This window comes from Parasteatoda tepidariorum, chromosome 5 (genome assembly GCF_982258835.1).
Source record: "Parasteatoda tepidariorum strain Cologne lab strain chromosome 5, Ptep-v5.0, whole genome shotgun sequence".
In the NCBI taxonomy this organism is placed as follows: Eukaryota; Metazoa; Arthropoda; class Arachnida; order Araneae; family Theridiidae; genus Parasteatoda; species Parasteatoda tepidariorum.
In genome coordinates this window covers 65,533,554-65,548,536 of record NC_141759.1, presented here as the reverse complement: position 1 = coordinate 65,548,536, position 14,983 = coordinate 65,533,554, and the positions used below count along the sequence as shown (strand labels likewise).

General features: G+C 27.2%; 1 protein-coding gene across 1 annotated transcript in view; it reads left to right on the top strand.

The window, feature by feature from the left end:
• Positions 1-2,619: 2,619 nt before the first annotated feature.
• Positions 2,620-14,983, top strand: part of LOC107444405 (neuropeptide F receptor-like) — a 121,569-nt gene continuing 109,205 nt past the window's right edge. Inside the window, exon 1 of the mRNA XM_016058530.4 lies at positions 2,620-2,722. The gene's annotated coding sequence lies outside the window, so the exon portion shown is untranslated. The remainder of the gene's footprint in view (positions 2,723-14,983) is intronic.

Genomic DNA, 14,983 nt, shown 5'->3' with positions numbered 1-14,983 from the left:
AATTCTTAAGCTTTCTGATATTGAACTTTAAGAGTTAATATTATTCTTAAGCTTTCTGATATTGAACTTTAAGAGTTAATATTATTCTTAAGCTTTCTGATATTGAACTTTAAGAGTTAATATTATTCTTAAGCTTTCTGATATTGAACTTTAAGAGTTAATATTATTCTTAAGCTTTATGATATTGAACTTTAAGAGTTAATATTATTCTTAAGCTTTCTGATATTGAACTTTAAGAGTTAATATTATTCTTAAGCTTTCTGATATTGAACTTTAAGAGTTAATATTATTCTTAAGCTTTCTGATATTGAACTTTAAGAGTTAATATTATTCTTAAGCTTTCTGATATTGAACTTTAAGAGTTAATATTATTCTTAAGCTTTCTGATATAATTCCATTGTGTGATACTTTAATCAAGTAAAATGGATTATAAATTTAAATAACTAATTTTATAAAAATATTTTTATCTCCTACAAATTTTGACGTAATTGTAACAGTTTTTAATACCGTTTTAAAAGTTCCAAATAGTAATAGTTGGTTGGTTGGTTGTTAATTTACGTCACACTAGAGCTGCACAATGGGCTATTGGCGACAGTCTGGGAAACATCCCGGAGGATGATCCGAAGACATGCCATCACAATTTTGATCCTCTGCGGAGGGGATGGCACCCCCGCTTCGGTAGCCCGACGACCTGCGCGCGAAGACGAGCACTTTACGGTAGTACAGTTTAACGATTACCAATACCGCACACCCTCGGTCCCTACGCAGACTGATCCAAGTGGTCACCCACCCGCACACCGTAGCCAGTGATGCTTGACTTCGGTGATCTGCTGGAAACCGTGTCTCAACGATCAGTCCACTGCGGGACAAATAGTAATTGTCATTCAATCTAACTTTCATGATCTTTCATAATTCTAATTTTCGTAATCATCAAGCTAACTTTCATCATATTTATTTTTGTATTGTAAGTAATAATAGTTTAAAAGATATTCATAGATTATTAAAACCTTAAAAGAGCAATGGGTTAAGAGTTTTTGAATTATTAGCTTTTTTACGCATCCATCATTTTTATTATTTTAAAGTTTCTTAAGAGATATAATTTTTAAGTAACAATTAATTAAAATAATCAAGTTTTTTTTCAGATTTACGTATGCAAGACTTATTTTCATAAAAAAATAAATGTACCGGAATAATGTTTTAATTTTTAAAACTAAACGAAATATTAGAAATTTGAAATTCTACAAATTGTGAATAAGAACCGTTACTGATATCTTTCATAATTCTAACTTTCACAATCATCAAACTAACTTCCATCATACTTATTTTTGTATTGTAAGTAATAATAGTTTAAAAGATACTCATGGATTATTAAAAGATTTAAAGAGCTATTGGTTAAGAGTTATTGAATTATTAGCTTTTTTACCCATCCATCATTGATATTATTTTAAATTTTGTTAAGAGATATAATTTTTAAGAAAGATTTAATTAAAATAATCAAGTGTTTCCTGATTTAAGTATGCAAGGCTTATTTTTACAAAACTAAATGTATCGGAATAATGTTTAAATTTTTAAAACTAAGCGAAGTAGTAGAAATTTGAAATTTTCTCAAATTGTGAATAAAAACCGTTACTGATATTTGTGTGAAGCTAGTACTATTTCTTTCATAATCGATTTAAATAAAAATAATTTTACGGACTGTAGATCAGAATTTTGTTGTATGATTCTCACTTTCATTTAAAAGAAGACATTTTAAATGCTATTCAAATTATGTTACTTTTATTACTCAATAACTGCAATAATTTTTTTAAATCTAATATCAATCATACAATTTTAAAAATTCAAATCAATAATAATCTTGTACGCTGTTTCATGTAGCTTAACTAATTGATAATTACATTTGAAAAGTTAAATATATAAAGAAAGAGAGAAAAAAGGTTAAGTATAGTTAAAAGAAGAATAAAAGTTATAAGAAGAATATTCTTAATAATATTTTAAAATTCTAATAGTTTGCACAGATTTAAAAGAAACCATAACAATAAATTGCTTAACTATGATATAAATGCCATCTTAAAATTCCAAATAAAAACAATACTTTAAATTACATTCTAAAATTCAGCAATGTATCTCTTTCTTTTTACCTTTCTTGGAAATAAATAAATAGGAAGACATACGGAATGATAGATTTTATTAATTTTAAAATAATTGTTTTAGTAGAGTTATTATTTTTCCCCGTTTCCAATATTGCTACTATCTTAAACCTTTTAAACGGGAATGATTTTAAACGATATTTATTTTATACTTCGTATATACGACCTACTTTTACAAAAAGAATTATAATGCCGGTATAAAGTGCGATATATTTTATTCAAGAAGTACGAACTAACAGTATAAGATATTTCCAAAAATCGAGAAGATATTTTAGATCGTCCTCATCCTGAATTGTATGTCCGAATGAAAGTAAGAAGATATACGAAAATACGAATTGAAGTAAGATCACAGAAGAAAGTAGAGTTTGCGCAAGACGTGGGAAACACTAGTGCGCATGCTCTGAAAAAAGCTTATTGTTTCAAAAGCCTTCTCTCTGTAAGTCCCAGCACTTTCAAAATCGTTTTCATTGAAACTATATGAATCCGAAACTTAGTTCCAGAGTTCCAGTTCCGATATTTGGTCTTTCACTTAAGAGTGTTCCAAAAAGTTTCTGAGGCAAATTAAAGAAGAAGCCGTAAGTACATAAAAGTTGTAAGATTTCTTATTTTAACATAAATAAGGAATAAGCATTATTCTTTTTTATAGCTTTTGAAATAAGTTAGGAAGAATTTTTTTTTTTTTCTAAATAAAGTTTTCGCCTTTTCGAAATATTCAGTGTTTCGAAACGTTCCTATTTTAATGAATATCATTTTTAACAACTTTTTAAAATTTTTTAAACATATTATGCACGAAACTACGAAAAAATGTTGGATGAAAACTTGTTTTTTGTTATCTGTTGTAAAATTTAAAGAAGTGGACACATATCATTTTTTTTATCATCAGTTTATTTTATAAAAACTTAATAAAATTTGAAAATGTATCTAACTAAATTTAATAAATGTTTAATAATTTAACAATTAAATGTATTTCTTTTCTGTGAAACAAGTGACAATCTTGAAAGTTGTTTTGTCATGTAATGATAAATAATGAAATGTTTATTGTAATATAAATTTGTTTCTTTTAAATTTTCCTCTATCTAGGTTTTGCTCAACTTATTTACGTAATATAAAGCAATCTTGTTTGTTTTGTCCGTATTGATTTGACAGTTTGAAATTAAAAGAAAGAATTTGTCTTTTTATTTTGTGACAAATTGTAATGAAATTTAATAAAAGTTGTCAAACATAGAAAAATTTCATAAAAAAAGAGCAGAAACTTAATACAATAAAAACATGGATTTTTGCTGAGAATTTTAATCCTGTCCAAGTTCTGTAAGTTATTTTGTGCTGTAAATTCTATGGTAGTTTGAAATTTAACAGTATTGCTTTGATCTAAATATAAAACTTAAAGTCAGTTTCATACATTCGATTTTTATAAAGTGATTAACTTTTTCTTTCTTTTAAAGAATTTGTTTTACGAGAAGCAAAGGTTAAGGTTGGAAACTATTTACAATTAATTCAAAAGCTGTATAACGGTTGTTAAAGTTTTTTTAATGATAGTGATAAACAATAAAATAATATTTAAGCATTTTGCATCCTTAGTTTAAAAAAAATTTAAAGCGATATCTTCCTCCCAATTTTAATATGAGTCATCCTTTTTGTCAGGTTGTACTAAATATCTGTTTTCGATATTATTATTGTTCGATTTTCTGGTACATAGAGACGATATTATGTGTAAAATTGTGTACAAATTTGCTTATTTTTCTATTTCTTTGATGGGTTAAAAATTTTCAAAAGTGTACTTTTTATTTCCTTCTTGAAACTTCTTTAAAGTAATCGTAATATATACTTCACAAAATTTACATAAACTACTAATTTAACAAATAAATTAAATTTTCTGTCTCTAAAACTAGCAGCAATCATGATGTGATAGATAAGGGAACTTTTACTGTAATATAAGCAATTTATGTAGTTTATAAGTTGATAATTCTGAAAGAAGATAAGTAGATAAAATAAGTAGATAAGTTGATTTTGTAGTTGCAATATCATGAGTGATTTTGTTTGTTTTCACTAATATTTTGAGAAACTAAAATTTAAAAGATGGATAATTGTTACTTTTTTAAATGGCTGAGGAAACATTTTTTAAATATAGAGATAAACAATAATCAAAATAAAACATTAAAAATTTTTAATCCTTAAATGTTAGTGATATATTAAAATGAAATTATTCTTTCAGTTTTGCTAGGTTTTTATTCCTTTATTATTAAAAACATAAAATCAATATTATCAGTTAAATTAGCCGATAGTTTTCGATTCTATTATGATTTGATTTTATGTTAAATAAAATATTTTCATCTGTCTATATTTTCCTATCTGTAAAATTTTTACTAATATCTCTTGTTTTCTGAATAAAAATTCAAATAAAGATTCCTATTATTAATTTTTGATTTTTTTAAAAACAATCTCAATTCTATTTAATAATGTCAAAAATACACTTCGCTAAATTAAAAAGAGGAAAGTTTAATAAATTAAAAAAAAATGTCAAATAACTTAACAAAGGAATCTGAGACAAAATGGGTGTTAAAAAAGGAATGAAGCTTAAAATTTCAATACCATTTTAAAAAAATTTTTCATCGTTTTATTTGGCAAAAATATAAAAAAGCAATATTATCTGTTATCTGTATTATGATCTATGCTGCGGGCTTTCTGTTATATCTGTGACTCAAAATGTGGGAAATGTATACAATTCTAGACGTTCTTAATCAGTATGAGACATGAGAATTAATATATATTTTACCTAGAAACTGTGTACAATGACAAATGCTCTTTAAATAAAGTAGGAAACATAAGAATTATAATATAATCGAGTTGACGACCAAAAAATATTTTCTTCATTCAATAAATAATTTTTTTCATGAAATACAAACTTTACTTAATCCGTTCATTTGTTAATATTAATCAATATCTAGTTAGAAAAAAAACAGAGCATAGAGAATTTCGGGCAATTGCTTTAGAACTAAAAAATAAAATTAAAGTGGAGAATACCGGGCAAAGGCCTGCCTGATTATTATCATTCCTAATCAAGTTATTATTTGTAACATTGGGTTTAACTTACAATGTATGCCTTTATCATTAAAGAAAACAATATAAAATATGAATCTACTTAGTACACTTAGAAATAATTTTTGATTTATTACTAATAGAGCGTAAGAATAATAATTATAAGAATAATAATTATAAGAATATAATAATTATATTTCACGTCTTGCTTACTTGGTTATTAAATATTGCATATGATTCCTAGGTAATGTTAGCAGTATTTAATCATTTCATATTTTGCTGGTTGATTTTTGATCTTGTACTCAATACCGAGTTTTTTTGGTAATACGATATATTCAAACTATTTCATTTTTTTGAGTGGGAACAATCTTGTTTGTTTTCTGTATTAATATGAAAGGTCAGTGGATATTGGTTGCAAAATTATAAACGAACTTTATTGTTTACGTAATATTATGTGCCACCTTGTCTGTTTTCCGTGATATTTTGACCGAAGGAAAGTGTTGAAATTTTAGTGCTTAACGTTTATTAAATATAGAAGTGATTTAAATATTTATTTTTATCCTGAGTGGAAATAATTATGCCTCAACTATTATGGTTTTTGTTAATATAAGTGTTCTCTTTGATATTTTCATCTTCTCAGATACATGATTACAATTATTACACTATAAAAAGTTTTAGTGTGTATCGACACTAAAAATGCGAGCAACTACTTAAAACAAAAGTGTAATAGTGAAACGCTACACATAACTCGGGGCCAAGTGTTTCCTTAACACTTTTTTTTATATTTTTTGTAATCTATATTTTTTGTACTACTTAGTGTAAATTAGCCTCTACCATTTTTGCTATACGAAAACACTAGAATTTATAATCACATTAAAATAAGATACACTGATAATAAAGTTGTTTTTACAGTACAATATAAGGCAAAAATCATTGATTTAGAATGCATCTATACACTTATATATAAAATTAGCTCTTAAAATCAAATTAATAAAATAAAATAAAATAAAATAAATTAAAATAAAAATAAAATTAAAATAAAATTAATTTTATTTTAATTTAAAATCTTAAAATGAAATTGGCACGTAAATCAAAAATTCTCTTCGCACACAGAGATTAAGAAAAAATCGAAGTAAGAGCAAGAGAAAGGTAACGGATAGAAATTATACATCATAAAATCAGTAAGTACAGTTTTTAAAGATTTGGAAAATAAAATATAATTATCCTTATTACATAACTAAAAGCATGCATGCTAATTTAACGGCGAATTTTTATTTTTGTTTATGAATAACTACGTTGAAAATAACAACAAACTCACGCCAGCTCCTTCGAGATTGTAAGCAAACTTTTGCGATATTCTACTTAAGGTTTCTTGAATTTTTGATATTCAAAGAGATCCAACATTTGTGCTTTCGGAAATAAAAATAATTCTCGTATGGTGTGAAAACATGATTGTTTGGTGTATTATTAATCTTTAAGCGTTAAATTTAAATTACACCCTTGAAATTGCATGCGAAAGCTTAATATGGTGTTAACTTGAAAAAAAGTATTCCTTCACACGATTGTATGGGTTATTCAACATAATTTTACAACAGATATTACAACACAATTTTTTAAAGATATTACTTACTATAAATTTTTACTGATATGAATTCTTAAATAAAATACCTTACTTTAAATATTAAATTTTTTTCTTGGTTTTAATAAAGTAGAATAATTTAATATATATAATTCTCGTACGTGGCTCCCAAATTTTGGCTGTATTTCTTTTCCGCCGATGGCAACGTTTGCTTTGCTTTGTTTCCGTTACTATTTCTCTTACACGGCTACAAAAAAAATCTCATTACAACTCCCCGAATGGCAACGCTAGAAAATCGACCAATGATTGCCGCTAAAAATGTCACATGCTAAATCTAGCTGAGGTGGCTCAACATGTAGCGCTTTTAAAAAAGGAAACTGAAATAACCAGAAAGCATCAGCTGCGGCAATCTCATACTATTAAGCTAGGGAGAAATGAGAAGTCTTTGTTGATAGATCTCTATTTTAGTATTTCGTCGAAAGCGCTTTTTTTCACGAATTTATATATTACGAATATATTTGACGATTTTTGATTCATATTACGAATTATACTATAGCACATTTCTAATAGGTTTAACGAATTACATGTCATTTATTTGAGTTCAAATTTATTTTAATGACTTAGTATTTACTAAAAACATGTAATTTTTTTTTTTTTTAAGGTTGTTATATGGATTTGAATGATTGTTTTGAATTCTTAGAATTTTGTGCATTCGCAATGTACCTAAGTTAGTAGCGAGCGAAGCGAGCTTGGTTTACGAAGCAAACCATATAAGAATGCGTAGCAATTTTCGGGGGTTGGCGAGCGTTAGCGGACAGGGGGGACAGCCCGCTAGTGTTTAGAATTAATTGAATTGAATGAAAGTATATCTTGAATCGAATGTTGACGAAGAAACTTTTATTACTTTTTAGAATTTTGACGAAGAAAATATTTTTTACGCGAAATAAATCTACGAGTCTAAATCATCTTAATTTTCTTAAAATGAAAAAAATTGCAATCATCTTGGGTAAAACCTATTAAAGTTTTGATTTTCCAAATAACATAATTTTTAAATTTCAATTTTTTTTCCATCCAAAATGTTCAAAAATCACGATGCACGAGCTTAAATTTTTTATTTCATGTTCTGAACAATTTTGCAAGCTAACAAACCATCGCATCAGTTCTGTGATAGTCTTCAAAATAAATGTTAATGAATGTATGCATTAGCATGTTACATATTTATTATGATTTATGCCACTTTTAGCCTATCAATCACCCTGACTCTCATTTGTACACTACACATAGTGCATTTTACCGTATATTATGTAATATCATACTTATCTTTAGATAAAATCATTTAAAAAATATGCCATTATACATTATTAATAATCTGTAAAAAATATGATATTTTTATATTAACTGGTAAAAAGCATGATAAAATGGCATTCAAATTTTAGAAGAAATGGTAAGTATTCTAAGTATGAAGTAAAGGTATTATTTTGCTTATGAAGAAGCTTTCGAGTTATATTTACTCTCGAAAATCTATACAACGACACATCTAGAGATATATTTTAGTTATTCATTTGAAAACTCTATCTTGTGAGACATTTTAGATATAGCTGAAATAGTTATTATTAAAAAAAGAAAGTTTAGAAGTGAATAAAAACGCCTCTATGACGATTTTTTGAAAAGTTCAAAGGAACAGTTTTTAAATTATGTGTAAGACTATTCAAGCTGCATAAAATTATCCATTTATAAATTAAACATTGATATCAAGCTTTTATCTTTTAATGTTTAGATTAAGTTTTATTTAATGTTTTTATTAAGCCTTATTTTCAATGTTCATACTATTATATTTATTATTAACGTACTTATGTGAATCAAATGTAAATATTTTCACATCAAAAATAAGCACGTAAGCATAGAGATTATTCGAAGTTTTTTTTCTTAATTCTTTAAATAAATTAACTGCACAAAATGGAACTAAAGAACTGAGAATAACAGCCATTTAAATTTGTTGTATGCTATTAAGAAAGCTTTTCCTTCTCAGTTAAATTCTTATGCTTATATCTAATTTAAAAGAAAAAAAACGTGTATTTTAATGCTCAACTGGTGTACTCATGGGGAAGAAAGAGCTTTCGTAATATTCTAAAACCCCGTTAGTCTAACAAGCATTAAAACGCTATTCTAATTTATGTTATAATTGTCTAGGGAAAACTAAACATTCTGACACAAGACATGCTTTATAATATTAACAATATTGAAAGTATTTAGTATGAGATAATGAAAGAAGCTTTTTCTTACGGTAGTTATACACTGTTGTAAATTTCTCGGAAAATATGTTTAAATAACAATTTATTTGTTCATTCACCATATTCAAACAAAACAGTCAAATAATCATAAATAAAATGGTATTGAAACTATTAACTGTGAGAAAAACCGTTTATTAGCTTCATTCCCCTAATGCGGCTGAACAACCAGAATTTTATCACACCAACTGAGCTCATAAAATGAAGCAACTTTGTCCCTTGTAGGTGGGTACATATTAATAGCTGAGAGGGCTAATCTGTCAATCTCATGATTGGCAGACAGGGGATTCGAGTCTCATCGTGGACACCACAATATTTCCTGCATTCCCTTCAGCACATTACCAGTGTCATGCACTGTCATGCATTCAGGAGTTACCAGTGTCATGCACTGGACGATTCAAAACCCTGAGTTATTAGATTACGATACTTTCAAGCACGCTTAAGGCCTGGTTTCTAAGGACAAGCGCCTTATCTGGGCGTCAGCGTTAAGTTGACGTTACCCTGACGCCAACAAAATACTGGTTTATTCAAGGCCTGGTTTCTTATAGGAGAAGCGTCTTAACTGGGCGTCAGCGTTAAGTTGATATAATTTTAACGCCATAAAAATACCTTTTTGTTAGCTCAGCGTGAGCAGTCGGTTCCAACACAGACATTATCTTGCATTGCGCATGCGTTAATAACGTAAACAAATATTTATTTTGAATTTGTACTGATTTTGCGATTGTCGACCAACGCTTTAAAGAACAAATAATGACTTTGTCCAAGAAAAAACACATTATAGCTTAGCTAAATGAAGAAGAAGAGGAAAAAGAAGCTATGTTTAATGTTAAAATTAAAATCTTGGCTGATTTCAATGCTCTGTTTTTGGCTGTTGTCCGCCATTGCTTCTGTTGTTAACGTCACGTTGTAATCTAACTGCAGTTGATATGGACGGCAGTTGTCGTTCAAGCTGAGCGTTCGATGACGTATGCTGTCAAACTCATAAACTAACCAATCAGAGGTAAATGTTCGTTTCAAGCTGACGCCGACATTTCCTAAGAAACCAGGCCTTTAGATGGCAGCATCATAAAGCTGCTAAACTAGGTCCAGTTATATTGCTTTTTTAAAGTTTTGAAATCATGCTAGACGTAAATGGTTAAAAAACCGTATAGTTTTGTATTCATATTTTTTTAACCATACAAGTATTAAACGTTTTCAAAACCGTAAAGGTAAAAAATGTTTTTTACCGTAAACTTAACGGTTAATTGGATGGACAGACTGCTTCCGGTTATTTTACTGTAGTTTTAGATTGAAACTACAAAAAGTTTATTCGATATTTAATTTCTTAAGAAATTTTAGTTATTTTACATTTGCTGTATAAAAACACAAAAAAATCTTAATTGGAATTTGTTCAAAGTCATAAAGATCGAATAAAGGACTCTTTTTCATGAAAATTTCTCTAGTTGTATTTGTTTATATGTTTAGAAGATGCATGAAAATATGTAGACACCCAGACAGCTATTGATCTCCTAAAGTTAATTTGTTTTCATTCAAATTTGTCGGGCCATATTAGAATATAGATTTAAATATATATGAAAAGTTCCCTTCACAATGTTTGTAAACAATGATCAAGTATCAATGAATTCTATTTTACTGCGTTATAATAGAATATATAGTTTCAGGAACTTTTTTTTAAAATTCTAACATAGGTTTCGTAAACAAACCTTTAGAAAGCTTTTGGTATTCGCAATATATATTTAATATATGAGAATAATATTTATGAATATATTTCGTTTACAATATTCGTAGACGAATGAAGGTGATTCTGGAAATATATTTATCGTATTGAATGAAATGTAAGCAGCAATTCCATTTCTTTTATTCCATATTCCATATTTTAAAATTCAATATTTTAATACGTTACTTTAAATTGGTGAATAGATGAAAAAAAAAGAAATAATTATTTTTATATGGTCATCGAAGAATTGTTTTCATAGTTTTCACTCCTATTTATTCCACTGCAATAATTTTTATTCCTTTTTATCAGCTCCCGATACGATTTCGCATGACTCTTGAAACCAGTTGACAAAAATTCCTAAAGCAATAAATCTATTTTTGAGGCAATAATTATAAAAATAATAATTATAGAAATAATAGTTATAAAAATAATAGTCATAAAAATAATAATTATAAGAATAATAATTATTAAAATAATTGTTATAACAATAATAATCAGAAAAATAATAATTATGAAAATAATAATAAAAAATATAACAATTATGAAAATAATTGTTATAAAAATAATAATTATAAAATAATAATTATAAAAATAATATTTCAAACTCATTTCGCTTCTTACTTTCTAGTTTTGCTGTTGTTGCGTCTAAAATATTTGCTATTCGGAAACTAAAAGGACTAAACTAAAGGTTAAAAAAAAGACCGCCACTACAAGACAATGCTGTTTTGTAACCATTTACAGCTGGGTAAATAACCATTCACAAATGGTTATTTTTGTAACCACTTTTAAACCATAAAAATAAACATTAAGAGGACAGCTCTATTAGTGCTGCACAATATATGAGTGAATGTTTGTTTCTTGTTCCAATAGTCCAGTTTAAGTGATTGAAAAGTGCAGGATACTAGAAACTCTTGATGTATTGAAGGAATGGAAGTAATATTGTGGTATCAACGCTGGAATTCAAACCCAGTTTCACCGGTCATGAGATTGACCAATTAGCGTTCTCTGCTACAGTACGTACTCAGCTCATGGAAATAAAATAGTTTCATAAGGTTGACCTAATTGGCTAGGATAGAATTCTCGTTAATGAACTGCATCAGGCAAAAAAAAAATCAAATAATTTTTTTTTCTTTCTCAGACTTTTATGGCTATTTGACTGTTTTGTGTTAATATGGTAAAGTAAAAATTAAATGAATTGTTATATAACCATTTTTACCGAGAAATTTCAGACATGATTGCCGACAAATTTTTAACTTTTTAGCAACATTATTTTATCCTTTTATGAATTAGCTTGATATTTTTCAAAGGCTTTTTTCATGAAATTTACATATAACAATAAAGTGATTCGAAATGGCTTCTATAATGCTGAAGGGTTTTTAAATTCGATGATTTTTCTATGCTTTCACTGGCAGTAAATGATGCTGGATTCTATGAATTTAATTTTTTTTTTATTCTATGTGTATTACAATGAATCATGCGTTAAATATCTCGAATCTATCAAGAATAATGGATTTAGCAAAAATTTAAAAAATTACGCTTGTACACCTTTTTTTTTTCATTTGTTAATTTTGAGTGACAACGAGATCTTTGCCGACCGGCCTGTGTAGGGGGCAGGGAACTGTCCTTGCATCAGAAAGATCCTGTGTTCGAATCCCGGGCAAGGCATGGATGTTTCTTTCTCTCTCTTTGTGTTCTATGTCCTTTCTCCTTTGTGAGTGAATGTGGCCCGCCCTATAAACGGGTTGCAGTTGTGTGCATGGCCTGGCAGAAGTCGAATTCCTGGCCATAGATGGCGCCACTGAAAAGCAGGAACAATCGCACCCCATACGACAAAAAAAAAGAAAAAAGAAAAATGAGATCTTTAAATAAGACTGAAAAGAGAGGTGCTTGCTTATTCGAATAATGCAAAACAAATTACGCTTAATATTATTCCTATTTGGACAAGTACATTTAGTAATGTATATTTTTTGTCGCTATTTTATTTAATAAAATATGCTATCAAATAGTTTTAGAAACAAAAAATTTCTTCCGTGGTTTGAGTTTTCCTTTGCGAAAATAATAATAAAAAAAGGATAAAGAAGTATTTCTAAATTATCGTCTTAAAGATAAAGTTAAACAAAAAAACAAGAGGCCTCGAAAAAACTTTGACTTCTAGTTATTTTTAAGAAGAAAGGGTAAGATCCCGTGAGCAAACCATAACTATTTGTTATGCTTAAAGGGTTTATTGTAACTGGGATCAGAAAGTAATTTAATTCTTCCTTTATATTCATTAAGTTTTAAGCTAAATTAATCTTGTAAGTTATTTCATTGAAAATTTTAGTAGCACTGTAATCCTTCCGTTGTGTTTGAGATAATACGCTGTATGTAATTTATGATTTATTTATTCTATTATAATATTTTTTAATTGAAATAACTTCAGAATTTTTTTTAAACTCACATCTCCTTTTACAAATGAAATGCATTAGCAAATGATTTTAATAAATACTAGTAACTTTTTTTGTTAAAATTATATAATGTAAAAATTATATATGTTGATATCATATGTGCAGTGTGCGAAAAAATAAATGTACCACCCTTAATAACTTTTGATCTAATGATTGGATCTTCATGTTCTAGGACTCAATCCTAATGGTTCGAGGGGGTGCCTTCAAATATGCTACAGAATAAGGGCATACGATAATTTAAGTAACAAAATGAGACGCAAAAACGTACTTTATCAGAATAAACTTATCTTTTTTTCGATGGATTTGGATTTCTGATCCTCAAAATATAGGAAGTAGCCCTGATCTAGGAAATATGATCCCAATAGTTTGGTCAGGAGTGGGGCGCACAGTTTGGATATCTTAATATAAAATTAAATTTTTTGCGTATTTCGCTATATCTCGAGATTTTTTTTAAGTGAATTAAAAAGAATTTTCCACACAATTGTAAAATTAGTTTGTTTAAGGATAATTCCATGCAAGAAATAAATTTTAGTAAATATTTCTTATTTTTTATAATTTAATTTATTAATAATCGAAAATTTTTTGTAAGGTATACAATTTTTCGTGCCATTTTAAAGTACCTGATTTTACATGGCAAAATATGAAACTCGTGCGAAATCGGTCGAGCAGTTCCTGAGAAATCGAATTTTAAAAAAGTCATATATTTATAAATTTGATTTTTCAGGAATTTCGCATTTTGCCACGCAAAATTAGGTATTTCAAAATGATGCAAGTAAATTGTATACCTTACAATTCAAATTTTTTTCTACCATTACTAAATAAAATAATGAAAAACTAATATTAATTATTTATTATTTATTTTAAAATTATAATATTAATAATAATATTATAATTTATTATATAATAATTTATACTTATATGGTAATATAATACTTATATATACTTATTATATATACTTATAATTTTAAATAAGTATAAATTATCATATTATTATACATAATATTAATATAATATTAATAATCAATATTATAAAACTAATATTTATTATTAATTATTTTTGCATGGAATTATCTTTGAATAAATGAATTTTATAATTGTGTGCAAGAGTGTTTTCAATTCTATCAAAAAGTACTTAAGATATATCAAAATATTCAAAATGTGAAATTAATATTAAGGGGTCCAAACTTTGGAGCATATTTCTGATCTAAATATTGGGACCTTAATTTAATTTTAATTCCTATATTTTGGGGGTCAGAAATCTAAATCTGTCGAAAAAAAGGTATGTTTATTCAGAGAAAGTACGTTTTCGTGTCTGATTTAGCATCTTAAAATATCGTCAGCCCTTATTAATTAGCATATTTGAGGTAATCCCTTGAGCTATTAAGATTGAGGGCTAGAACGCGTAGTTCCGATCATTAGATCAAAAGTGATTTAAAGTGGTCCGTTTTTTTGAGCACTATACACATTTATTGGTCATTAGATATTTTTGTAGTCATAAATGTAGGATTATTATCTGCTGGCTGAAACGCTTTATTGTGTAAACAAAACAGCATGGATACAACTATTTTAGATTTGTAAAGATATTTTCAATTTGATTTACAAAGTATTAGACATATTTTATTATATATGTAGTATAAATATATTAAATGAATACTTAATATATCTTTTATATTCAATTTGCTTTAGCACTTATATTAAGATTAAAGTACAATGGGAATAAATGTAAGGTTAAAGTTACTAGAGTATGGTAAGTTTTACTGTGTTTCTGGCTC